General features: G+C 37.9%; 1 protein-coding gene across 6 annotated transcripts in view; it reads right to left on the reverse strand.

Annotated features, from left to right (window-relative positions):
• ATF7IP (activating transcription factor 7 interacting protein) overlaps positions 1 to 24,918 on the reverse strand; it is an 82,745-nt gene that overhangs the window by 47,648 nt on the left and 10,179 nt on the right. Inside the window, exon 3 of one of the 6 annotated variants that reach the window (XM_066551108.1) lies at positions 3,305 to 3,388. The exons of 4 other annotated variants lie outside the window; for them this stretch is intronic. The gene's annotated coding sequence lies outside the window, so the exon portion shown is untranslated. Of the gene's footprint in view, positions 1 to 3,304; positions 3,389 to 17,214; positions 17,570 to 24,918 lie in introns of those variants that run through there. One more of the 6 variants, XM_066551109.1, reaches the window with a different exon arrangement.

A 24,918-nucleotide genomic window follows, 5' to 3' on the forward strand; every position in this document is an offset into this window, starting at 1 on the left:
GGACTCAATCCCTGTGGGTCCCTTACAACTCAGGATATTTGACAATTGTATGAACCAAGCTGCAAAATTCAGAATACAGATGCCACAGCCTCTAAATAACAATGGCTCCACTCCATTTTGTAGCCAACCTCATCTACAAGTTTTACTCAGGCAATGCTAAGATTGCCCTGTATCCTCCTCTTCAGCAGACTGAAGCTGTTGAGCTCCTTCAGCATCTCATCATGGGTCACATGCTTCAGCTCCTATCATTTGGGTTTGCTGGATCTTTCCTAGTTTACTTGGAACAATTTTTTGTGAAGAAAATTATTTAACATTTATCCCTAACGACAATATTCTACATTTTAAGGTAAGAATATATATTCTAAAGTACAATATGAATGCTACTATAAACCCCACAATCATGATGTACCTTACTTTACAATTCTAAGGCTTATTCAATACTTAGTTAACACGACCTGACAAAAACAGGGACAAAGCAATTTTTAATATTTCCTTTTAACTTAGCACTGAGCTTCCCTTACACTTTTTTTGAGTTCTTTTCCGCAAAACTATCTAGAATCCTCAGATTTGTGTTACTGATAGCACTTAACAGTTTGACTCACACCTCAGGAACAGATGAACAAATTTTGACACAAAGTTGTATCAGGTCTATTTATGAACTTGCAATAATACCATTGTGATGATTTTCTGCCATTCTGACCTAGATTTTCTGAACTGGATTGTCTACTACTGCATTGCCACTAGTGGGAGCAAAACACAATGCCTACAGAAACACTGATCTGAAACACCAGTTTACTTGAGTTGAATAAAGGTTCTCATCACAACCATTTTCAGTCAGATGACTTAAGAACTCCAGGTGAGCTGTTAATGCCTTTCCAGAGCTGTCTACATGCTAACTAAAATTTCTTCATATTCCTTCAGAAGAGAATACATTTAATGCAAGAATTTTAGACCTGAAAGTACAGAAAGCACATCCCATCTGTCTTCCCAAGAACTCAGAATGGAAGGCAGACATATTCACATGATATCAACCCCTTCATTCATATAAACCCCTACAAACAACACATATGCTGTTACAGATTTTTATCTTGTAAAGGAAATTTGGATAAAGAAATCAGGCTTGGCTAACATTGAACGGGTCCAAGAACTCCTAATAGATGAGCCACTAATGAGAACCCTCTGACAGCACAGTACAAGAACAGGGCCTCTGCATCAAAGGTACAATAGGATAGTTCGATCTCCCAGCCTGCAGTGTTTTCTTTTATAGGCATTACCCAGAGTTTGCAAAATATATTACAAAATTCACAGTCTTACTTTTCCTATGACCAGAAAATACACTAACAAATTAATGTAACATTTACAGATGTCTTAAAATCAAATCTGTAAGTGCATCACTTGAATAACCATATAACTTAAAATAAATTAATATTTGCTGTTCTAATTTCCTTAAGTCATCTAAGCGGTTTTTCATTAGCATTTTTAATACAGAGTAAATACAAAGAAAATAAAGAACACTTCGTTTTACATTTGCCAAGAAGAGCTGTCTTAAAAAAATTCAAACATCAGAATCCCTTTATATTGATGCACCCTTATTTTTTATTGAAAAAAAAGGATGAACTTGAATTGCTTATATATTTAAAAATTCTGTTCACTTTTTATTTTCGGATATTATCCAAAATCTAGTTAAAAACAAAGCATGAACACAGTTCTAGAAAGAACCTGTAGGAAATAGAGGCTTCTCAAAATTCCATTGTTAAATGGTTATGGGAGTAACTCATGCACATTTTCCTGCTCAATCCCACAGTCTTTTGAAACCAAAGACTATTTGGTTAAAGCAACCAAATTATTCCATAAAAACTACTGTGACAAAATTAAAAGCATAGATGAGACGAACCAGTGTTTTGGGTTCATCTTTGAAAATGATGTTTTAAAATATCTTCTAAGGGCAGACCAGTCTTTAAGCATTTCCAGCCATACCCACAAGGGAGCACAGTGCAGCCAAAGAACAGACTCATGTGAGATCTGAGTGTAAAAGAACCAAATCAACTGGTAGCCAGTCCAGACAGGCTTGGTCACACCAGTGTAAGCCAGTCAGCCACCATTTGATACATACTGGTTTCCAGTCTTTCAAAGGGGCAAGGTGCACCCCCCTTCAGGGAGCAACAGAGCAAATTACATGAATTCAGTCATTTTACCTTCAAACAAAACTTACCAAGCTACTACTATTCTAAATGAATGCATTTTGGTAGTCTCCCTTTATAGTTAACAACATGAAGTTCAGCTATGTTTGTTAAACACCTCCCTTATCTGATGCTTGGGTGTTTTCTTTTTTTACTCATCCTGTGACCAAGAAACAAGGAGGAACCCAATGGCCCAGGCACCAAGCCAACAGAGTAGCACCTTTTATTTCAAAGAATGGCTTTTGTATGCATCAGCACAAAATGACTCCAGCATGTACAGCTACCTGTGTAAGGGTTAAATGCTGTAAATGAGGACAGAAGCTTTGGGCTGATTTTTTTTGTTTTATTAAAGTCAACAATTTTGACAGGCCAACGTACACACTGTGTTCATTTGTTTAGATACAAAACCTCCCTCTTTCATTTTAAGCTTTAAAGTTGTATGTAATTAGTCATGTGAGACATGGACACATCATTAGGCAACTCCCTCCAAAATTTAGAAATTCTTCTCATGATGAAATGTGTGCTAAATGGCATAAAACGTGCTAGTGCAGCTACGAATGTGGGAAGGTCTCTTTTCTGAGCTTTTTCCCTCTATTTCTTCATTTTTTATTATTCTTACTCTGTAAAGAGACCACAGCTCTAAAGCAAGAAAGGGTTGTATTAGCTGGTATGTATCAGCCTATGATCATGTGCTCAGGTAAGCAGCCCATGAGCGGCTCAGAAAGAGAAGCCAATCGGCATGGAACTGCCTGAATCCTGCCTAGTGACAGGCAGCAGACAAAGGGAAGGTCATGGAAAAATGAGGGGGGGTGGAGAGGGAGAAGCTGCAATCTGAACAATAGTGCGTAATGGGGTTTGCATAACATCATGGGTCTAGAACAGCACCAGCAAAGGGCTCCTTGAGGGCATGCAGCACCAGCCAAATGCACCACAACCATAAAACGTTTGTCAAAGCACAAGAACTACATGAAGAAGTAAAATTCACTGATAATGAACATCAGCACTCAAATGTGCAAGCCTACTTAAAATGTAGCATAGTCAAATCAAAGAAAGTGAAGTGGTGGTCATGAGTATTGTGTTCAAGATGGAGACTTCAGAGAATGAAAGTGGTGAATAAAACCTACCTTTTAAGTAGTGGTTGATAAAAAGTAGTTGTCAGTTGAAATCCTCCATAATAATTTTGATATAAGTTGTCAGAAATTTATGAACTATTTTCAAAGAAAGAAAAAAAAATCTTGAGACCTATTCTTATAAAAGACGTAATTAAATAATGCATCAATAATTTGGTTTTCTATCAATAATACAAGTCTACTGATTTGGCTGAATGGAATACACACCACCAGCTTACTGAGCTCCACATACAACTGTGCCTTTGTTTTTAAATGTAATAAACAAAACAGAAATCACATGATTATTGTATGTGCAAATAATAGCTCTTTTAGCACACCACAGACGATTTCAGTTTTTGTCCCTTTTAGGCTGAAGTTATGTTAGTGTTAGCTGAGAGAAGGGAGAAAAATAAACCATTTTCTAGGAAAAAAAATTACGTCACCATCCTGCCCTATTTCACCTAGTGCGCACACATAGCAGAACAAGGTGAGCTGTAATTAAAACCCCCTTCGGCTCAATTGCTCCCGCCACATCCCCAGGCGCTGCGGCTCGCAGAGCGGGGAGCGAGGCACGCTCCCCTGCGGCGGAGCCCTGCAGTGGCGCGGCCGCTCCCCAGAGGGCGCCCGCGGGGGCCCGCCGGCCGCAGCCCGCGCAGCGACGGGACGGACGGGCAGGCCCGCCTCCCATTGGCCGAACGGAGCGGCCGCGCGGCAGCCAATCAGACGGGAGCGCCTGAAATTCCACCCAGCAACAAGCCCCACGCGGCAGACGTCGGGCGCGGGCACGAGCGCGGGGGCGCGCCTTAAAGGAGCGGGATTTTCCAAAGGGCGCTATAGAAAGCCAAGGGCTTTCCGTCCGAGACCTGGAGCTGCACAACAGCGCTGACCCACGAGTGCGGGTGCACAGCCTCCATAAGGAACAGCTGTTTAATGCGCAGGAGCATTGTCAGGCGATCACTGAATTCCTGCCATGTTGAATGCTGAATCAGAAAAACCTCTTGAGATCCAACCTGGGTTTAAGTATAGCATCTGGAAAACGTTCATTTCTTCAGATCCTATGCAGTACCGCTGCCTTCTTTAGTATTCCAACAGAAATTTGGTGTTTTGTCATGACTACAGTATGACTTCTGCCTTGAAAGGAGAAGCCAATCTCCCCCACATTTGCAGAAAACTGCCTTCTGAAATTCAGCAAAACATTAAGGCCACATATGTATTGCTGCCTAAGAAAAACAGGCACCTACATGGTTAAAGCCTTCTTAAACCGGAGTAAACTCACAGTACAATTTCAAAGAGGTTGGTCTTGTTTATTGTATATGTCATAGCCTCATGTACTAACCTGAACTATGCTCTCATCACGTTGACATCACTAAGTTAAGCACTTCTCTTGTGTCTCCTCTACCTCAGAGGATACTATCCCCTCTGACAGTGGCTCATTTATCTATTTCTGATACCAAACTTGTGAGATTTTTTCCCCCCCATGATGTTTTGATGCCTTGTGGGAAAAATGAATTCCTCATGGGACAAAAATGACTGACAGGTCTATTTACCTGGCTAAGATGTTTCATCTGCTGCTGGTTTTGCAGAGTTGCTCTTAAATGTTCATCACTTTATGCCTAGATAACTGCATTCTTTGGAACATGGAAGAATGGAAAACAAGTGGGGAGTCTCTCCTACACAACTTTTACAAGCAACTCAAGTCCTTTAGAAACACCCACTATTTAGCACACAGAGCTTAGGCTGATTCTCCAAGAAAAACTATCTTTTTCTGTATACTGAATTTTAACAGCTACTTAGTTTATTAAACTAATAAAACTACATGACTGGAACTCAGCCAGAGCAACAAGGCTGCGATAACGTGTTTTCTTACTTCCCACAAGTGTTAAAGATTCTAACTTTTATCAACAACTCAAAACATCAGCTTTCAATTCAGCTGTGACATCTCCAAACACTAAACAAATCCTGCTGTTTTAAACAGTGGTAACAGCAAAATTCAGCTTTCTTACAGAATGATTTTTTTTAGCACAAGCTAAAACTCTAAAGAAGTTGGATTTTTTTAATTAAAAAAATATTTACAGACTGTGAAGTTGAATTTGTGCATTTAAAGATACATTTGATAAATATTATTATACACTGTCTCAGATTACAGTTTCATCTCTGTCACAGGATAAACAGCTTGAATTTCCATTATCCTTGAATATGAGTAGGACCTAATAATTCCATAGATATGGTCAGCAACTGCCAAAACACATCTACAACAAAAAACTTACTCAACTTCTGACATTCCAAAGTTTAAACCTGAACAACCTAAATGAATTGTTTATGCACATGTGGATGAAAAAATATGAGACACTCTGTGAAAAAAGAACAATCCCAGAAAAAAGGCAAGATGTTCTGATCATGCTTAAGCTTTTCTAGGCATTATAAAATACATTTTTTTCCTTTCATAAGGAAATTCTTTATAAATTTTAAATGTATAATTTTCAGTAATTCAAGAGGCTACAACTTTCACACGATATCACTAACATATGCACATTTGCATCCCTTGTCTTCTGTTAGATAAAATGCAGATTAACACTTTTGTAATGAAAAACCAGACACATTTACCCTGAACAGTCTATTATCTAGATTAGTTCCTGTATCACATATGCAGCTAGCTGTGGCGATGTAACCTTGGATTTCCAACTGGCAGCTCAGTGACATCAGAATTCAGAGGTGAGCTACCTGATGCTGACAGTGATCCCAAGAGTCACTTCTCAAATGCCACAAGAAGCAGAAGTGAAAAGAAAACTTGCAACAAAAGAGGCAATCCTGCATTGAAACATTACTAAGTGTTAGCCACACATATAAGCAGCTTTTATGAAGTTATTTTGCAAAGATTGAGTTTAAAAGCAAGTTTAAAGTGGAACTGAACCAGCAGTTGGTAAACTGGGTGTTGGGAGGGTTTCCCCGGGAAAGACACCGTTTGTGGCAGGGGCAGCGCACCCTGCCTGGCCCGCACACAGGATTGAAGGGGCATGCTGCCAGGGCGCCAGGAAACCAGCTCTTCCATAAACTGAAGCCTGGTGGGGACTCGGAGCTGTTCGGGGCAGGGAGGATATTCCCCGTTTCCCACATGAAATTTTGAGTTTTCTATCCGTGTCTGAGGCAGGCCAAGGCAGCACTTCGGCAGCCATCTTGTCCTCTTGTCGGCTCTACCCGATGCCGAGGACTGCCAGAGATTTGCATACCCGCTCGGGATTGGCTGCCGCAGAGCTGCTTTGCATGAACCAAATCTGCCTGGCAACAAGCTAAAAATAGCCCGCGCTGCTGCTGGGAGCGGCCCCGCAGCGGGGCGGGAGCGCGGCGCGGCCAACGCGAGGGGCCGAGGCACGCGCAGCCACCCTAACGTGACGGTACGGGCGGGCACGGCGCACTCAGCTCCCTCAGGGTTTCCGTGGGGCTTTTTGAGTGACAACAATAAATTCTGAAGTAATTCTCTTTTCAAATCAAAACAAACTATTATAATCTGCATACTATCTTCTTTCTCACTTTCGTTTCTAGGCAAGCTAGAACAGAAACCATCTTTCTGACTGTAATACCCCATTGTCGGTCTGGTGAGATGGCAATGGAGTAATCCACAACACCTGCGACAAATGCCACCTAATCCTTACTAGATGTGGACTCCCGCACGAAGTTCTTGGCTCCTGAGTTACCCCTTGTTAATCACACCTCACCAGAAACATCTGTACCATTCCTCCACTTGAAACTAAAGACTGTGTGGGATTTGGAAGGGCAAGCAGGATGAACTAAGAAAAGAAACTCTGTCAATAGAGAAGGCATTTTAGGAATAAAATTTAGATACAGAATGAAGTCCCTAAAATGCAAAATCTTAAAGACGCTATGTACGTACACGTTCTATGATAGTAACTCCAGCAGTAATCTACATGTACATAGTTTTATGACTTCAACCATAATTTCATTTTCACCGAAACTGATAGCATAAACTCTTCTGACTGCAGCAGAAGCAAGTAAAGAGGTTCCCACACCGTTCTATTCAAAACATCCACCCCCAGGTTTCTGTTTCATGGAATGGGTAAAGGCAGGTGAAAGCCAACATGGTAAGGTGAATGAAGCAGCCAGTGCACACAGGACACGTACACTGTCTAACCTAGCTCTTGGGCAGCCTGAAAGGTGCCATCTGATACATGAAACGCACACAAGCACTGCTAGAATGAAAAAACAGTATTTTCTCTGTCGCAATTAAATAACGAGATCAGGAAAAAAAGTGGCCAAAGCAGGTGGTTGGTCACAAAGATTACTGAAGACAGTTGGTATCTTCTGAGTGACTCAACAAAACAGAATCACAAAAATTAAACAGAAATCCCAATACGAAGCAAGTGAAATTAGACATAAAAATGTGTATAAAAAAGCCTCAAAATAAAATTAGGGGGAAAACCCCACCATCACCACCACCCAACAGACCAAAACACACACATTTTTTTGTGAAAATTACAGTTTACTCAAACTTTATTACCTGTACCTAGTGTGAGGACTGTTTGTCACAAGCATTCTTAAAGGAAGGATAGCTTACTGCATAGATGTTCATTAGCCCCTCCTAATGCATTTTACTACAAACTGTCTCCTACCACAAGACATTTTTTCATTTATCAGACGCTAAATGTTTTCCAAAGGAAGCTAATGTTGTGAAATGATGGGAACTAGAAAAGAAAATGCCAACCTAACATTCTATTCATTACTAAATATAGAAGAAGAAAGAAAAAAAAGGTACATTTTTAGTACCGGTAACATATTGTATTCATATGCCGAGGATCCCAGATAATGCATGTAATTCATATTTTTACAATGATAAACAGTTGCTTTCTAATAAAGTTCTATGGCAGTCAATTTCTTACAGTACAAAGCATGCAACCAGAGTAAGACTTATTCTAGTAAAAGTCTATAATGGCAGATTAAATTCACTTGGGTCAGTGGGTGGACAATTATTTTTCTGCATTTGCTCTTAGGCAAAGATTTTCACATCTCACATTTGTAAAGACTTGTAACAAAAATTACCCGATATGCCACCCAAAAGGACCTTTAAATGTTTAATAAGCTAATATGTAAACAGCCATTGCATGGATGATTCTTTAACTTCAGCATATCTGGAACAAGCTCTAGAGACACAGATTACCAGATATAATTCTTTGCTAAACTGCCCAAGAAACAGGAAGCAGGAAGTAAACAAACCTACGATTTTTTTATGTAGTTCCAATCATAGAAATAAATTATAAGAAAAACAGAACTAGCTTTGAAAGGGGTTTTAATGACAAAATGTAGCCTGAAAGGGTACCAGTTCTTACTGTATTCTTCCTTTCTAGAACCTTTGCCACACCCACCTACTCACCATACTTACTGCATAGACAGCAGACGTATGATCTTGCTGTATTCCATTTCCCTGACTCATATTCTAGATTTAATTGTTACCATATAAGAGACACTTTTCTCATTATCACCTTGTGGCCAGACTTCTAAATTCAATACCAGTAGGAGTAAGTTTTGAAATGATGGCACACTAGTTTTAAGTGACACAGTTGTATTGACCTATATCAGTAGCACCTCAAGCAACAAAGCACAGCATGTTCATTTCTGAGATGCTTACACCTAATGCTAATAATTCTTGTCAACTCACATACAAAGCTATTTAAACACAGGAAGATGAGAGTAGTGTCCTGAAAGTAAATACACAGTTGATGGGAAAATCCTTTTTTTTTTACCAGAGTGGGGCTAAAGTTTGGCTGAAATCAGTTGGTGGGTAAAAAAATCAGGAAAATACAAGACTTGTGTGTCAATATAAGACAGATGCTTTTCTCTTTTTTTTTCTTTTTTTTTTTTGTTAACAAGGAGAACATGATTGATTGAAACAACCTCCCCAAGGATGTGGCAAAATCCCCATCACTAGAAGTTTTCAAGATGCAATTGGACAGGATACCAGATAATCTCATCTAGGCTCTCTTTCCCAAGAAAGAGCAGATCACATGATCTTTTAAGGTTGGTTCCAATCTAAGATATTCTATGAACTAAGCTGTACAACTGATTTCATTAACAGAAAATCCATATTAGCTGTCAGATATTAAAACCCCTCTAAAATGGGACTTTTAAAGGTGGTCAGATGACTACTCCACCAGCCTTCTGAAGAACTGTTACATCTTCAGCAAGAGAGCAGTAATTGCACAGTTGAGAAGGTACCTCTCAAGATAAGCCATCTTCTACTAATAAGCTAAGTCATTAAAAAACAACAGAACACCGCTCTTCTTTGAATATGTTATGTACATAGACCCTTTATAAGCTTCATGCATTCTGTATTTATAGAGATACATACGGTTGAGGAAAACATGATCAGATGGCTTATAATAAGAGAAATCTAAAATGGTAATTAGGTTGTGAACTTGAGGATCTAGTTTTATTTGTATAGGGCTTTAAATGCAATTCTTGTATATGGAAGCTAAAAAATATATGGAAACAATAGATCATCAGACTGAAATAAGCATAACTGAACTTATCCTTAGGGCAGTTTCCTCCCAGAAATCAAATTCATCTTGTTTCCTACGTCTTATCAGATATGCAAAAAAATTCGTACAGCTAAAGCAAGATTGTTTCTGAAACTTAATTTCTAATTCATATAAGATAATTTTATCACACCTGAGATATGAATTCCAAGCACCTCACTTCCCCTTTTTTGGTCTACCAATAGAATGAGTGGCTCATTTCGCATATTTTTCTTCAATTCATTTTTTTGGACCCCTTTGTCATCTAACGTGGCAATATAAACTATTCATTGAGTAAATACTGCTGCTAAAAATATAGAGAAATATATTTAAAGACGCTGCAAAGAGTAACAGGTTCAACAGGCTCATACAAAGTTATTTTCAACTCTTATTTATAAATATACATAATAACAACGTAGACAAACAGGATGTCAAACAGAAACTGTTATGAATGTGTTTGATTTTAGGGCAAGGTACACTGCAAGGCCCAAGAATCCAATTCTACATGGGAAAGGTTATTTTTGGAAGTCCAGACTAGGGAACACCAAGCAATGGACAAATTCTTTAAGTGTGTGTAAGAAACATAATGCCTTTTTGGGTGGGTTTTTTAATTCTAAGAATTCTCATGAAAAAAATCAGGATAAACTTGAAGTGCAATGCAATACAACACATTTTTTGTATAGGCTCCACACACCTACAATACATGATTAAAATGAGCACTCTTAAAATTCCCACAAGTTTGAACTGTTTTCATACATGGGTTTCGACCATCACAACCCAGCTTTCACCTGCAAAATTTCATTTCAGAAGAATGCCTGAAACAGCTCACAACTAAGAAGTTAGATTTCAAAATATGGTACAATGAGGAAAAATATTGAAAGCAATTTATCTTATTCAGATATAATGAAATACTTTTTTCTCCCCATTCTGCAACTGCAGCCCGTGCATGACTAATCCAGTATAATCCTGCATCAATTGTGAAGACAAGTCAAGGAACAGGAAAGCTGGCACTTATTGCTACTACACTATACAATGTAAGACCAAAATACTTAGCAGAAAGTCTTGTTTATCTCTAGAACAACATAAATTTGCAAAATAAGTTTTACTGCCAGGTTTTTGTTTCCCATCCCTGACAAAGGCATTTAAAAGGTTCACCAAAATGAGGAATAAATTGGTATAAAATTTCATGAAGTAATTTCTTTAGAAATCCTGCTTCAGACAGACTCACTTTACAGCAGCAGTGTATTCATCTGTGGCTACCAGAGACTACCACAGTTGCTAAGCAACATCTTAGTTTCATCTCAATTTTGATATTTGCCACTTTGGCATATTCACTGGAACCCTACTTATTCTTTAAATAACCTCATCTCATTCCACTCCTTTCAAAACTGTTTTATGAAAGGCAAAAATAGATAAAATAGATTTTTCAGAGGGGAAAAGGGGGTGCGGGGGAAGATTCCTTCTTCCTATGCTTTTCTAAGTATCTATGTGTAGATAAAATATCTTAGAATATTTGCATGTGACAAGCAACAGTCACCACAAGTGCCACAGAAATCCCACAGACATTCAGCAATCATCTTGCCTTTTCTGATTTCTGGTTTCTCCACAGAAGTTCAGCAAGGACAGGAAGTAGAGAATTTCATACTAACAGGAATATAAAAAAATTCATACCACATAGCAATTAGCATATTATCTAGATTTATTCTACAATGGAGTAAAATACTACTCTGATACATGAGATTGAACTCCCTCAGTTAAGGAATGAGACACACTATCCCATACATGTTCTTCTATCTTACAAAAAAAGAACCAATATAAATGACCTTCAGTGACTCTACCAATACATAGACATCAAGCAGCAGATGTCACAGTGGCAGGAAATGAAAAAAGACTACAAAAATCCACACAGTCAACATATTTCTGTAGATAATATTGCTATGAGGTTACTGCTCCTTGAGAGACTGTCCACACTGTCATCTGATCCAGAGGGGGTTCCTATGCAACAAGACAGCACCCTATGCCCTGGACAGCTACTCTGCACACTTTGCATACAGTAATAAAATTCAAAAGAGGCAACAAGCTTTTCAGAACTCTAGCAAAATCAGCACCACCACTGCTATGCAGTACCATCTTAAATAGTTTAGTCAATATCCATACACAGAGTCCCATTCTCACCTGTCTTTATTAAGTAGCACTTAAGCATTAAGAAGTACTCTTCAATGTCTTCTTAAAAGGGTTCTGCTACATTACCTAAATACTGTGACATCTCCCTTTGGATGAAGTAATGATTGAGGAAGAAAGAGGAGGGGATGAAATGCTAATAATTAGGTGTAGACTCTTGTGATGAGAACTGCAAATAGCTATGTTTTTATGAAATACTAAGTAAGTGGAATCATGCATGCACTTCAGGCAACAGTTGTTCAAATCATTACCTTAAAATGATCAGGGAAAAAAGCAAGTGCTTAATTACCCATTTGATTTAAGAGATGACAAACCTAATGTTACACAGAAGTCTCAAAGATGTAGAGTAAAAAACCAATTATCTAAAAGCAACCCAGCTATTGGACTTTCTCATCTTGCAGTATGAATCTTAATAAAAGGGAGTCAATTAACAAGTGCTGTATCACTTTAGCTGCTAACTGCTATTTATTTTTTGTGCTGTGGGATGACCCAATGTCAACAGCCATATCTGTAGCAAAATTCTAGTAGAAGGAATGTGAAGTATTTTCTGTGAATTACAGCTTGTTGTTAATATTACAAAGGAATATGGACTTCTAAACATAAGAAACTGAAATTAAAATCTGTAGTCTGAAGGCATTTCTTTTCCACAACAATGGAAGAATTAATCTTTTTGTTTCCTCAGTTTCTTAGTCTAAGATCATTGAAGAAGAAAGCAGAAAAAAGATACGTGAGGTGTTCTTTGTCCACAGCAGTCAGCAAGTTCTCATGCTAGGTTTCTTAGAGGACACAAAAGCAAAATAAAAAGGAAGATTGAAGACATGATCCATCTAGTCAATAAAGACCTTTGTCTTTTAGATTAAGAAGCTACAGGCCTCAAATGAGATCAACTTACACTTCCCAAAGTATTTCTTATGTCTGTTTATTAATGACCTCAGTGAGGCCTGCTATGCAAGACGCACAAGTAATTCTGGAAGGCTTTCCCAGGTTTAACTTCACATCAAAGATGACAGGCTTTAATTTTTTTTCCTGATGAATTCTTTTCAAAGCTACCATAAGCACCAGTTTGCAGTTACTCAATACCATCACCTCTGCAGGGTTGCTGGCAGCAATTGTGTGGACTGAAGTCAGCCGTCAAGGTTTTGTTCATGTTGACTAGTGACATCATACACACTAACTCACTGAACTTATGAAAGGCACATAGATATATGATCTGTTTAGGACACCAGAAAAACCAGGCCTAGAGCCACCTCCAACTCCAGTGTTGCATTCCTAAGTGGAAAGGATGGAAGTGATCAAAAGCAGAACATGTTTCTTCCAGTAATGAGGTCATTGTTTTGCTTGCTAATGCAAATTTTCAAAAATAAAATAATATTATAAATTCATGAAGCATTGATAGTCTGCACAGAACATCAAACTAGGATTCACAGTACAATATAATACCAAAAAAAGGAGCTGCAAGTTTACCTCTACTGATACATTTTTTGACAATGATTTTGCGAGAACAGCATGTAAAAATTTTTTGAGCCAAAAAACAGTGACCAGGCTGCAGTGATACTGTCCAATGCATTCATGAGTTGGTAGTATTTGGTCTGCAAAAGACAACTTCTTCAGTGAAGAGCTCAAAGCAGTTCTACCAAAAAAAAATTCTTTATTTTACTGATTTACGAGGCGGAAAAGCAGCTGATGAAGCAACAATCCAGTAATACCATTTCAGAAACACCTAAGTACATAAAAATTTATACAGCTATTTTAGACTGTTTGCCTTCCCAAATTTCATAAAAAAAACATATGGAGAAAAATGCATCTGCACAGTCACTCAGGGTGACCATTTACAAGAAACTTCATTTTTCTTGCCTGGAAGTTTCCCAAATGCGACCCAGAGTTAGATGCCAGAAGCAGACAGTAAGAATTATACTTAAAAATGCCTCCATTGATAAAATATATAAAAGACACAAAGGAAAGCATCTTTAATTTTGACCATTTAAGGTTTGCTGTAAGTTGACCTCCAGAAAGATTGCCCAGAAACCTGTAACATAAAAAGGAACACCTGTCCACAGTCTGTCTCTTGCCTGGCGACCCAGCAAGCCAACATGCTTGCTTGATTCCTGCAAAGGACAGGCTGCAGTTTCACCTCTTCCGAAAAATTAAAGGCTAGATTTCTCTTTGAATGAGTGAAGAATCATTATACATCCTTTCTTCATGTGCTGGCACATAGCATAGCTGAACTGTTTCCTGATAATTTTTCAGACTAACTACAGACTCTCCTGATGAATTTGTATGCATGACCACCTCTCCCAGGCTTGCATTTGCAACCATAAAACTATTTTATTTATATAGCCCCAAGGTGAATATGACCAGGTCATAAACATTCTTGTGCTTTTGGCCAGGACCCCTCCTAATTTTTCAGCATTGTAAAATGCCAATAAAGACAACAGGGTTGCAACCTGTATTGAGGCATAATTCACATCATCCGCATTTAGTAACATCCAGGAATAAAACTTTATAAAGAATATGACTTCTTTACTCTTTCTCTGTATGCTATAGAATCTCAGTCTCCCCACATTACCTGTCTATTTTGGGCTTTACCTATCTATTTTGTCTGTGTGATCCCCCACTTATTTCCAGGACAGAGTGTCCTGTCAAGCAAATGTGTTTTATGCTGGATGGTCTATAGATGTAGAAATCTGATTTTAGTGTGCAAAGGTAACACATACAATTTAATAAATCTAATAAATGGTGATTGAGTCTCACTAAATTATCCTGACAACTCAGTAAGAGTCAATCTTTCCATCCTCTAAGTTCACAAAAATTAACTATTTTACAATACCAATCACAAACTCTACTTGGAGCATGATTGCTACCCTCCACCATTCAAAAGCTTTAAAAATTAATTTAATGTTTTATCGATACAGGATTTGGGGAGGGGAAGTTGTTATTTAAGGAGTATCAACGAGTAAGTCCATTAAAGATACTGGGTATTTACACCAAGGAATTTTGTTCTAAAACAAATTAATTAGGATATCCTTTTTATAATGGTGTTTCAGCAGTTAAATAATTGATTGAAATAATATTCTTTTGCACTGATTGAAGTAATAGTCTTTCACATTTACTGACACACTGTTAATCCTCCATGATTTTTCTCCAGACCTTTTCGAAAAGTCTTCAGGGTCTTCCACAGTTCCAACTTTATACTGAGTTACTGGGAAGGACATCTCAGAATTCTCAGGCAGTTCTTTTAAAACTCCTGGATTCAGATTACAAGACCTCCTTATAACCTTTGCTAAGAAATATCTATCATGGAATCTTTAGTATCTTCCTTGTAACTTCAGTGCTTCAAAAACTTAAGTTGTCTAAGTGATCTCGTAATATTAATCTCACTTTCATAAAAATAATTCTAAAATAACACCAAAATATTTACTGTGATATATCTTTTTTCTTTCACTATGATTTTGTTATCATCACCTACATTACTGTTAGAATTCGCAATTCTTAACAAATATCACATTTGTTACTGTTTGCTGAACCAGTCAAGGTTTTCCTCTCAGGAACATTTTATTTTAATCAGTTTCCTACTTTTTTTCATGCCTCACTCAATGCCATTTCTCCTCTACCATACTAACGCTTCACAGAAAAGAGGGAGGGACCCTAAACTGCTTCCTTCATATAGCAATGAAAGCAAGACTGGTTCTAATGGAATTTGACATTTATGGAAAACTTTATAGGTGTTAAAGGTTTCTAGTGTAATTTATGTGGGGAAACGTACCACACACTTGTGTTTGTAATGTCTCACACACGCCCATTTTTCACTTTTTGTAGTCCGCCAGACAAGCAAAATTCTGTCCATATAAAATCTTAAGTTAGCACTAAAAAGTTATCCAAGGTTTAAAAGTGTATGAGCTGTCTACAAACTGCAACTCATTTGGCCCATACTGTAGGCATGCAGCATTTTTCTCTGCCATGTGAATGGGAAAGTTTACCTTTCTCTATTACTATTAAATTCTCCCCTCTGCAATATCAACCAGTTATGGTTCTCCTTCCTAGCATATTTACCCTACTGGTCTTAATTCCCAGGCCATTTCAGAATGCCTCCAATACTTTCAATATCTATCACTAACATTTTAAGCTGTAATTATTTATCTGCTTACTTTGCTCTTCTACCTCTTTAGTTTCATTCTCTTCAATTAATCTTATTTTTCCTTCAACCAAAGCGGGCCTTTCTACTTCCAGTTCCACATTCCTATCTTGAGCTGCTGTGTGCCTTTAAGTGGCCATGTTTTATTGGCTTGTTAATGCATCTCCAATTATCTCTTTTCTCTAGGTCAGTGACCATCATTTCAAATAATTTTCTCCTACCATCTCTCCTTTCCAGTCTTCCATGCTGTCATTACTTCGACTTGTAACATAAAAACAACATAAATGTATTTGTGCAGAACCAGCACATCTGCCCCATGCAGCCATTTCATGCACTACATGCATAACCACAATAGAGCATATTATGTAATTAATAATACTTCAATTCTGGTAAAATTTCCTGCTTTAAGGCAAGGTTATTGTCTTCTCAGGGGGAGAGATCATAAAAACACCCTATTCTAAGGTAGTTCCCTTCTTACAAAAACAGCTTTTTTAAAAGTACATATAGGCATTTAAGAAAGTGTATCTACTAAAAGATTCATGGACAACAGTATCTGATTGCTTTAACAGCTTTGTAATCTCAACAAGAAGAAAATTCAAATTACAACCAGGGTAACAATGATCCTTCATAACACCATGAAGCTGAAGTACAATTGGTGGATTCAACTTTTGTCAACTCTGCACCCCCTCCAGGGTAAGCTCTCACTATTGCTAAGCCTCCATGTGCATCAACCAGTGTCACTATAGAGACAAAAATAACACCCTGGCAAAACAGTAGAGGTTTGAATCAAACAAAAGCAGTAACATTACCAACAAAACCTACATACTGAAATTTTGAATATTTTTTTAACTACTTAATTTTACTAAAGTAAATAGTCTACAATAATTTCTAGGTAACATTTCCCCTAAAAACAGCAGCCCCAATATAATTACAACCAGAACAAATGACTTTTGGGTTTCCCAGAAAATGCCACTTGCATTGAAATTTAATTCCTGGCATTGTGCCAAATGAGGGGGTGAGACCTAAATGAAAAATTAACTTCCAAGTTTTCTAAAACATGAATGCAGAAAATGAGTTGATTCTCTTACCTGGTGAGAAGATGGCATGTGCAAAATGAGCTTCCTTTTCTGAGTAAGCCACTGACATGCAGCTCATTTGCATAAATATTATGAGCTACAAGTAGACTTCCAGGTCGGCCATCTTGATCCTAAGACCTTGTTTTGTTTACACAGCAGCATGATTGCTGGTTTTCAGCCAGCCTGAGCTATGCTATAACACCTCTCAGCTAGTAGCCTACATCTGTTCGTTAAAGCCTGCTGGAATTCCTACTTCTCCACATAGTAGCTGCCTGCCTCAGAGTGCTCCTGCAGCTCACTGAGCATGCCACAGCCTCTAAGGAAACTGTTGCAACTGCAAGTGCCTCCAGTTGTACTCTTTGTACTGCCTTCTGTGCTGCCAACTATGAGTGCTGCAGCAACTATGTGCAGTGAAGTACCTCCCACACACCACACTGTAGTACCAACAGGCAAAGATTTATTACAGCACAGCGCAAGACAGCACACTGAAAAAACCCAAGAAAGCTGAAATTCTCTCAGGATTTTCACTTACTAACAATCTAATTACACCTAGATTCCTTTGTACATCTTTTCACATTCATCAGTGCTGCTTTTTCTGTCCAGAAACCAGAGTGCTCCTGCAGCCCGTGTGAAGTAGAAGTCCATGACACATGTTCGCTGCTGCCGACAGGGAGCCAGACTGCAGTTACAGCTAGCTGGCGCCAGTAAAATTTACATAAAGGGGCCTGATTTCAAGACTAAATTGCAGCAGGATATTGCTGAGCAAAGCCTTGCCCCTCCCCACGGGTTCTAGAATATACCTTTCTAGGTATTTGCTTATTAATAATCCAGATCCGTGTCAGAAGTCAAGTGCTGCTCTCATGTTCATATAAATAAAAATTGACAGTAGTGACTGCAAAATAAATTGCAGCCTGTTTCAACTAGGATGCTACACACACAATGTTCACAGTCATTGTGTAACAGAAATAACACCAGAAAAACTACACTGCACTCGGCAACCCGGTATTCTTAACCTAGCATTTCCAGTATTTTGCAGATTTCCAACAAGAAATAAATATTAGTTCCAAGTAAGACAAATTCATTTTTAACCTAATACTGACAAGTAACATGTCTGGCCATTTAATTTGTTGTCTCTATTTCACTTTTCTTAATTAGTTAGGTGTAGGAGGGAAAGAAAAAAAATCTCTCAATGATAATTCTTTTTTCAAGTACCTCTAAGGTAGAGTGACAGGTAGCAGCAGAAGCTTGGATTCCAGCCTCACTTTGACTTTTAATACCTAATTTAAAAATTCTTACCTTTTTTCTTCCACTCAAAGTTCAATTAAATAGATGAATAGGTTACATTTGACAAATATGTGCTCTAAAAGTCACTGTACTTTTTTTTTGGGGAAAGAAAAAAGAGGCTAGACTTTAGAGTGAGAGTGTGTGTGGGTGCAAAGGATTAATTTGCCAATACCTCCTCCCTCCTCACCTGCTGCCTTGCAAGAACTCTTAGGGTATGAAAGAACCAATGCAAATAGGTACACTATTATACCAGCTATAAACACAAATTTGTGAAACCTTAAATAAAATCAAGTTTGGCTAGCTAGACATTTAGGCAGCTGTATATGCAGCTGTAGTTGCAGCCTAGCACCATTTAGTGAAAAAGCAACATAATGGAGACAGGGATGCTTATTAATCTGAACATGGCAGAGCATCTCAGGACCAAAAGAGCCTGCTTTACACTCCTGGTCTCTTCTAGTTCCCTGCACTGTTCCTTTTTAGGATGCCCACAGTGTCAAAGCTATGTACAGTCGAATTATATGTCCCATTTTCTGATGCAAGCATAATTTGTTCATTATGGCTGGTTCTAGGTTGAGCATAACGCAATATGCTCATCTGTAATGTCAAAAAGATGCTGTTTTTGTATCTGAAAATATTTAGCAATGTAAAGTACTCCTAACTTGTTACAATTTATCCTCACCTTTTGCATCCAAAACACCAGAGTGATTTGTAAGGGAAAGCTAATCATTTTTCCAGAACACCTATGACATTAAAGTGACAATCGTAACATCCCTTTAATGTTACCTATGTATTTGGATTTGCCTTACTTTCAGACTGGTATGTGCATGCTAGCGCATCTAAGCACATGCAGAATCATCTTTCAGTGATTCTGTTGTCATTTGCAGAATGAATCACCGGATTAACAGCTTCTGCTCTTAAAAAGAAAGGGCACCAGTGCTGCTTTAAAAAACAAAAAATTAAACCCCTTAGATTTCGCAAATATAGCCATAGTCCTACCCTCCCCCCAGCTCTATTGCGTTATGCACGAATACCTGAATAATAGTATGGTTCTTAACACATTAAAACACATACTGTAAGAATTAGAGCCTTGGAGCATTTTCTGTTCCAGGCTCCAGTCCGCTATGGGAAAGTCCATGCCTGAACTTGCCGGCAGCCCCCGCGGGCGAGCGCTGCATCTGCAGTCTGCGGGAAGCACCACCCCGCTTCCAGAACGTTCGGGCAGAGTCACCCGCACCCCCTGGCTGCGCCTTCCTCCCTCTCACACCACTGGTTATGACAAAGCTCAGTTTCAAACACAAAACGTTTTCACAGAGAGGAGGAGCCATTGATCTGGGAGTTAGAAACGCACCAACTCGGTTGCGCAGGGCAGAGGGGCTGAGCCCCTGACCAGCGGCAGCCTCTGCTGCACACAGGGCTGGCAACCGACCCCATATAATGTACCGGGACCCTCCAGCAGCCTCCCAAGTACTGCGTTTGGGCAGCAATTTTTTTCTTTCCAGCTTGGGCTTCCCCCCCCTCCCCGCCTCGGGCGGGGGGAGGGGGGGGGAGGGGAGCATGGTTTGCTTTATAGTTTGTTTTGTTTGTTTTTAATAGATGACTCTGAGACAACAAATCATAATGTACTCAATCATAATTCTCCGGTGACTGGCACTACAGAAAAAGACAAAATGTCTGCCTGCCTTCTGCACGTTTTGCCCGTGTCGGTGGAAACGCCAGAAAGCTATTACATTCTCAGAGCCAGTTCTCTTCCTCCAACATGCAAACGACTTCCTGCGCCCCCACGAGAAGTGACCTTAAACAGCAGATGTTGCAGTCAAAAGTAGTAAGACCAGCTGTGTTCAAAATAACTACTATTAACTGTATGGGTTCAATACGTACCAATCAAAGACAACATCTTAAAATATCGGTTCGGTTCTCTCAAAATAGGTAGAGAAAAAAAGTCACACAAAATGATTTCCCTAATCCAGCCAATTTAAAATACTGATGCATTTAATTGACAAAGTTTGTCTAAAAAAATAAAAGGGAAAAAAACCCCCCATAAATCCAACCATTATGAAATCTATCACTAGTACCTTGACCTAAAAAACCCAAACCAAACCAAAACACCAACAAACCTTAAACAAACAAAAAAACACCCACCACAGAGCAAATGAAAATGAAAGGCCCTGAGTCTTCTGACACTAGTCCAAGACATTCCTTTCCCCGACTTTTCTTCTCTAAACGAGAACAGATCAAATTACTATTCACTTAAGAGTCAGCGAAAAGTTCAGTAATTCCCAGAATTTTCTCACATTAGTGTTTGAAAGACACAGAAAATGATGTACATTTCTGAAGCAGAAAACCGTCTATCAAATCATTATCTTAGCTGCTGTGGTGTATTTGAAGATATTTTACAGCAGAAGCCTGTATCAGCAGAAAGAACAGGAAGGGCAGGAAATGGGGGAGGGAGGACTGAAAATAATTTTATCTGCTTTTCTGTTGTAGAAAAGGGGTGAGAAAAGTGTCTAAACCAGGTAAGTTCCAGGCTGTAACAGTCTAATATGCTGCACTCCCTTTCTTCTAGAAATGGAAAATTCTCAGTATGAGTATTTTCCTCAACTTCAAAACTCCTACATTTTGCTCACTTAAATTTACATGCAGAATTTTGTTATTTACTAAACAGCTGACTGATCTCAATCTGAAAATCAAGATGATGGAAGATGGTAAATAATTTGGCTTACTCATAATTCCTTCAAAGACAGTACATGCTTAAAAAAAATCTACCAAATTTTACAGCTAAATAATAAAGGTCCAATTCAACTGTTTAATAGCAGTCATAACATGATTAAGTACTTAAGATTGCAGACAGTTCTAAGAACTTGGTAACCATTTACTTCCACTTAAAGAACCAAACAAGTCAGCTATTTTAAAATGATTTCCATATACTAAACAGCATTGAATTCATTCAGCAGTCTGTTCCAGTCCATTGCAAATCCTGCCTGAAATCATTTGCTCCCAAATTTCTATCAAAATAGAAGATGCAGCTGTGCAAATCGAGACAATTCAGAACTTTAGGAGGACCATAAAAAATAATCAAGCCATGTTAGAATGGTTCCAAGCAACTATGATTTAGTTGTGAAAAACTATCCAAATAAGTTAGTGCATAAATGAAAAAATAAAGTCGTTACAGGAAAACTCTTCTTTTAAATAAGTACAGCCTTTGCAAGTAAAACACAAAAAAAGGGAATCTATACATTTTTTCAGAGTGAACTACTGGTTTTCTTTTCGAAATTGTATTTCTCTTGGAAAAAATCAAGTAGATTTGAGACTACTACCCTAAGAGAAATTTATCTAACTCCTAATAGGTAACCTTGAAGGATAGACTATCAGCAGTACAAAGCTATTTTTTCTAGAATACACAGACACAACTATACTGACCTCAGTCTGACAACGAATCTTGCATTAAAACTGTATAGCAATCAATTCAGCTGAAGTCATTACTTCATTACACACATCTATTTCTAATTCAAAGCATGAACATCTAATTTAGGTATTTAATAAAGGTGGTGGGGGGAGGGGGGTGTTTTAGCATCCACGAAAGTACCCTGTTTCTTTGACTTTTGGTGGTTTTTGACATAAATTGATGGTTTTCATTTTCTTTTTGATTAGTAAGACCCAAATTATTAGCACCATGGGAGTGAAGAGAGAAGAGATTATACTTTCAGCTACTAGTACAATCATAAAAAAAGCATTACAATGTGCTTGGATTTTTGAAAACGGGAACGTACCCTATATGCAAAACCTACCATACTTTTAGCATTCTAACACCTACTTTAGGAAAGAAAAAAGAAAACCAACCAACAAAACCCCAAACCAAACCACACTACCCATGCAGTTCATGGAACAAAACACTACAGCTCCCTGCTAGGCCAGTCACATTTTGTACAGCACTTCCAAAAATGGATCCGTGTTCAAAATGGCCTGTTAAAAGGCAAAGGAAAACAAAAACTAAAGGGAATGGGAAACACAGAGACAAGAATTTTTCTCTGAGCTCTGGCAATCACTCCATACATTTTCTGCAAAATGGGAATAAGCTTACTCAGCTCACAGAAAAAAACACGTGGGCAAAAAACCCATCACTAAAAAGACTATATAGAAGATATGGTCTGAAAATACAGTATTTTATTCAAATGCAATACATATGAAAAACACTCCTTCTAATGATTGTCCAAAGTATTCTACTTTTCAGTCTTTCATTAAAGCACAGTTTAACAGAGAAATCTTAACAAAACAAAGAGCACTGGGCAATATTTATATGCCTGCCGTTCTCTTTAAAAAAACCCAACCCCCAAAAAACCAACAAACCACCACAGGATGTGTATGGTAAAGTATGTTTTAGATATAAAATTTCATCCCCTTCAGAGATTATGAAGGAGGAGTTTGGTCATCTCGAAGAATGAAATGTTTCTACTTCCCGTGAACAATGTAAGTTACTAACATCTGGAACTAATGAACAATAACTGACTAAACACACAAATGTCAGTAATCATTTTTAAGACTGGGGTAAGGATAACTCAGTATATCTTGCAGAAAACCAAAAATATTATTGTTGTGCTGCATTATTAATCTACATTCAGTAGATGAGGTAAATATATGGTGTAAATTGTCGAATTTTTTCAAGATAAATGTGTTTAATTAGGATTTGTGGTTTGAATTTTCAGACATTTCAAATGACTCAAATGTTCCCTGGATCTTAACTATCTTACCCAATCAAAAGAAGCCATTATGAATTAAAATCTGCTGTAAATCAAATTCACCAAACAAAGTTCCACTAGCAATAAAAAAACTACCTACCTACTTTTCATCACCTCTAACCACATACTTGCATTACTCTTACCTCTTATCCTAAAGCAGAAAAATTCTATGGCCAATTACTTAGAAAATTACTGTTAACTAAAGTCACCAAATCCTCTCACCTTAAAAATTCTAGATTTTACTGACTTTATTTCTTTTTATCAAATGAACAGAATAAACATGGATAAACAACGTCTCCTGAGAATGTGACATTCAAAGTCTGCACAGAATATTCAGTGTCTTCATAAACACTGCATTGTCATTAACTGTGTAAGATAATATATGAGAAGAGATATTTAATACTAATTTAACCACTAAGTGCTTTGTTAGAGATTATACTGAAAGCACCAAATTAACATGCAAAAATTCTGAGGAAGGACTAAACTTGTCAGCATTTAGACTAGCTTTCACAGCCCTAGCACTAAGTTCAGCTTCAGCCAGGAAAATACTGTGAGCCACCAAGCTCATCTGTTGCTCCTGATATTTCTGGAGAACTTCAAGAAGCTTCCTGTTTACTTACTCTTGGTTTAACTTATGTGCAGCTTAGAGAACCCATGAAGACCTGAACTAGGTATAAGACACAGAAAAAGGAAATTATATAGTCATGAACAAAAATGCCTTTTTTCTTCTCTTCTGTTGTCCAACTCCCCAGTGAAAAAAAGTTGAGCATTACTTTTCTCCTACCTTCATCTCCCCAGAAACAGTACCTTCTAATGACTTTTAAGGATGACAGCTAAATCACCAACCAGTACCAACAGCAAAATACATGAGGCCATGTGAAACCACTAACACTTTGAAACTCAGATTTCAATTAAGTTATACAAAAGAAAGAACAATAAACTTCAAAACTTCCATCTTCTCATTTGTAGTAATTCCATAAAATCTGTAGTCTTATTCTTGAATAGCAAATAAGTGCTACCCACAGAACAGTTAACATTTATGTAATCACTGTTTTTCTAATGTATTCATACAGGCATTGTAATTATCTACCACTAGACAAGTTACACATTGAAAACATTGTAAATCTAATTGCTTGGTTTCAAAAATGTAATGAAGTTCATAAAGAGTTTATTTCATTTTTCAGTTAAAGTATGAGGAAAGCATTCAAGAAAGGGACAACACAGAATGAGTGCTCTTCTGGCCTGCTAAGAAGGTAAGCCAAAAAATATAATTGCATTAGTAAGACAAATATGATATTTGACTTGTCCCATCTAATCTATCCTGTAACTAAGACAAGATAGAGGTCTGTTAATTAATTCAGTGTGAAAGCAAAGAGAAAACCAAAAAAAAACCAACCAAACAAAAAAAAAATCCCAAATACCAACAAACAAACAAAAAACCCGCTGAAAACTGAACTCTAAAAACCAAACCACAAACAAATCAGCAAAAAACCAGAACCCACTACAATTGACCTAAAAATAAAAAAAGAAGACAACAACATTGCAATGTATTTTATATAGCTTAGAATTACTTTTAACTATGCCTAACCAAGGTTTTAAATTGCTTCGCAGCAGAGTAGAGCTGGTGCTCACCTCTAAGGTCCGGAGCACGTGATGGTAACAGTTCTGTTCATTTGCACCCAGTCAAGCTGAACTGCTA

The sequence above is a fragment of the Molothrus aeneus genome, chromosome 5, assembly GCF_037042795.1.
Source record: "Molothrus aeneus isolate 106 chromosome 5, BPBGC_Maene_1.0, whole genome shotgun sequence".
Classification (NCBI taxonomy): Eukaryota; Metazoa; Chordata; class Aves; order Passeriformes; family Icteridae; genus Molothrus; species Molothrus aeneus.